Consider the following 2,772-nt stretch of genomic DNA (forward strand, 5'->3'; position numbering starts at 1 on the left):
TGTATGTATGTGTGCATGTATGGTAAGGGTGTTTTTTTAGAGGTGCAGAATTTTAAATAGAAATAAAATAATGAGATTACATACTTCATTTTAATCTGAAAATTTAGAAGGTCTTCATTTGAAAGATCGTTTTGTGCCATTAGTGTTTGAATTTAATTTCCGGTATGTGGCTGCCGACGCTAACTCAGATGTGGCCCATTTTGGAAGTCCAAATTTCGACCACTTATTTTGCTTAAATGATAATAATCAAGAGGCACCNACAATTTTTTCGAATGTGCGTTTTTCACAGATTTTTGTAGGATGTGATAAAAATTTTGAAGTGTTATTACCAAAAACAACGGAGTTACATGCCACTTTTTAAAAAGCCCTACCTGTTTTTGATGCGCATTTTATACTTTTTTTTGCTTCTCCTGTAAAATAAAAAATCTGTTGGTTAGGGCCTTTGTGAATTAAAGTGATGTATGTATGTGTGCATGTATGGTAAGGGTGTTTTTTTAGAGGTGCAGAATTTTAAATAGAAATAAAATAATGAGATTACATACTTCATTTTAATCTGAAAATTTAGAAGGTCTTCATTTGAAAGATCGTTTTGTGCCATTAGTGTTTGAATTTAATTTCCGGTATGTGGCTGCCGACGCTAACTCAGATGTGGCCCATTTTGGAAGTCCAAATTTCGACCACTTATTTTGCTTAAATGATAATAATCAAGAGGCACCAATTCGCTTGATCTCGATGGGAAATCGACTGGCCTATGTCGAAAATTAACACGTTCATCCAATGCTTCCTACANTAGAGGTGCAGAATTTTAAATTGAAATAAAATAATGAGATTACATACTTCATTTTAATCTGAAAATTTAGAAGGTCTTTATTGGAAAGATCGTTTTGTGCCATTAGTGTTTGAATTTAATTTCCGGTATGTGGCTGCCGACGCTAACTCAGATGTGGCCCATTTTGGAAGTCCAAATTTCGACCACTTATTTTGCTTAAATGATAATAATCAAGAGGCACCAATTCGCTTGATCTCGATGGGAAATCGACTGGCCTATGTCGAAAATTAACACGTTCATCCAATGCTTCCTACAATATGTTGATTGTTTGAAGCGCTGTGTGACATGTGGCGTCACACAACGTTCGAAAATGTAAGGAAACTGACGAAAATTCGTAAAACGAAAGTTATATGTAATTTTAAATTTCAGACATTTCGTCGCCTGGATAAAAGATTGTCGTAAACGCCATTTCGACGATTTTTAGTTATAGATGCATTTATATATTTTAAAATATGATTTTTCGATTGGTGTTATCTCTTTTGCATAGCTAATCGAGATTTTTCAAATGGCATTATCCATTGTTGGATAACTCCTGTAGTTTCCGAGGTAGTGAGTAAAACGCGTCGTTAATTTAGTAAACATTTGTATCACATTTTGTCGTATATCATGTAAAGTGGCTGCAAAATTGTTGACAAATTTAGCAAACGATAAAATATAAACTCAAAATAATTAAGAATAAACAATGAAAAATAATAATTTTTGAATTTCGTGAACTAGTAACATTCTGCAAACTTCAATCGCGATTTCCGAAATCCTTTTGAAAGTAACATACGACAATCTTTTATCCAGGCGACGATAAAGTAAGCTTTGAGTAGTCACTACATATGCCAGAGTAGCCTTAAAACTTTACCGTTGTTTTACAGTACAAGATAAAAGCTGTCCATTCTCGCGCTCATCATATGTCGTGGTAATGGAAAATAATAACAAAAAATGCGTAACTTATTCATTATATTNGATTCGCGGTATCGTCTAGTTTTTGAGAAATTACATTCCAAACTTCAATCGCAATTTCCGAAAACCTTTTGAAAGTAAAATACGACAATCTTTTATCTAGGCGACGATAAAGTACACTTTGAGTAGTCACTACATATGCCAGAGTAGCCTTAAAACTTTACAGTTGTTTTACAGTACAAGATAAAAGCTGTCCATTCTCGCGCTCATCATATGTCGTGGTAATGGAAAATAATAACAAAAAATGCGTAACTTATTCATTATATGGAGTTTTAAGAAGATTTAACGACTTTTTGAAAAAAAAAATTCGCCATATTTGGATCCGTCATTTTGAATTTTAAGAAATTGCATTGATAGCCGTAATCAGCGACTTACAAATCATACATATGTATAAGTCCAAAANGGAGTTTTAAGAAGATTTAACGACTTTTTGAAAAAAAAATCCGCCATATTTGGATCCGTCATTTTGAATTTTAAGAAATTGCATCGATAGCCGTAATCAGCGACTTACAAATCATACATATGTATAAGTCCCAAAAGTTTTACGACTCTAACGACAGCTTCATATTTTGGTCAGATTTTTTTGATTTTTCGACCACTGTGCTCGGTCCTGTTGAAAAGACATGTCTTTAGTTAACATTCCATTCAACTTGCGTACGAAATAAGCGCGAATCATTGCGCCGGTCCATAAAGTATGCCAAACAATGCGTCTCCTAATGCGGAGACTTTGTTTCTTGACATGTTGATGGAGCTGAAAACTTGCCTCATCACTGTCTCATCACAGAATATCGCGATATAACAGCGAGTTGACATTTTCAAAATCTTCTACTATGATTTTCGAAATAAATTTGCAAGCACTGTTCTTGCATTTGTCTGTTCATGAAAAAGTTACGAATCTAGCTGGACGTAACTGATAGTGTTGCCTGATTTGACCATTTAATCGTTACCTGATATCCAAACCTCTAAAAAACCACCGTTTATGCTTAAGGGAC

At 34.1% G+C, this 2,772-nt stretch overlaps 1 long non-coding RNA gene across 1 annotated transcript; it reads left to right on the top strand.

Moving 5' to 3' along the window:
* On the top strand, positions 1-1,145 carry LOC108379871 (uncharacterized). Its single transcript, XR_001849516.1, has 2 exons — positions 1-42; positions 796-1,145. It is a non-coding gene; the product is annotated as an uncharacterized LOC108379871 (long non-coding RNA).
* Positions 1,146-2,772: the final 1,627 nt, after the last annotated feature.

This window comes from Rhagoletis zephyria, unplaced genomic scaffold (assembly GCF_001687245.7).
Source record: "Rhagoletis zephyria isolate East Lansing unplaced genomic scaffold, Rhagoletis_zephyria_1.1 Rzeph_scaffold_17538, whole genome shotgun sequence".
NCBI classification, from domain to species: Eukaryota; Metazoa; Arthropoda; class Insecta; order Diptera; family Tephritidae; genus Rhagoletis; species Rhagoletis zephyria.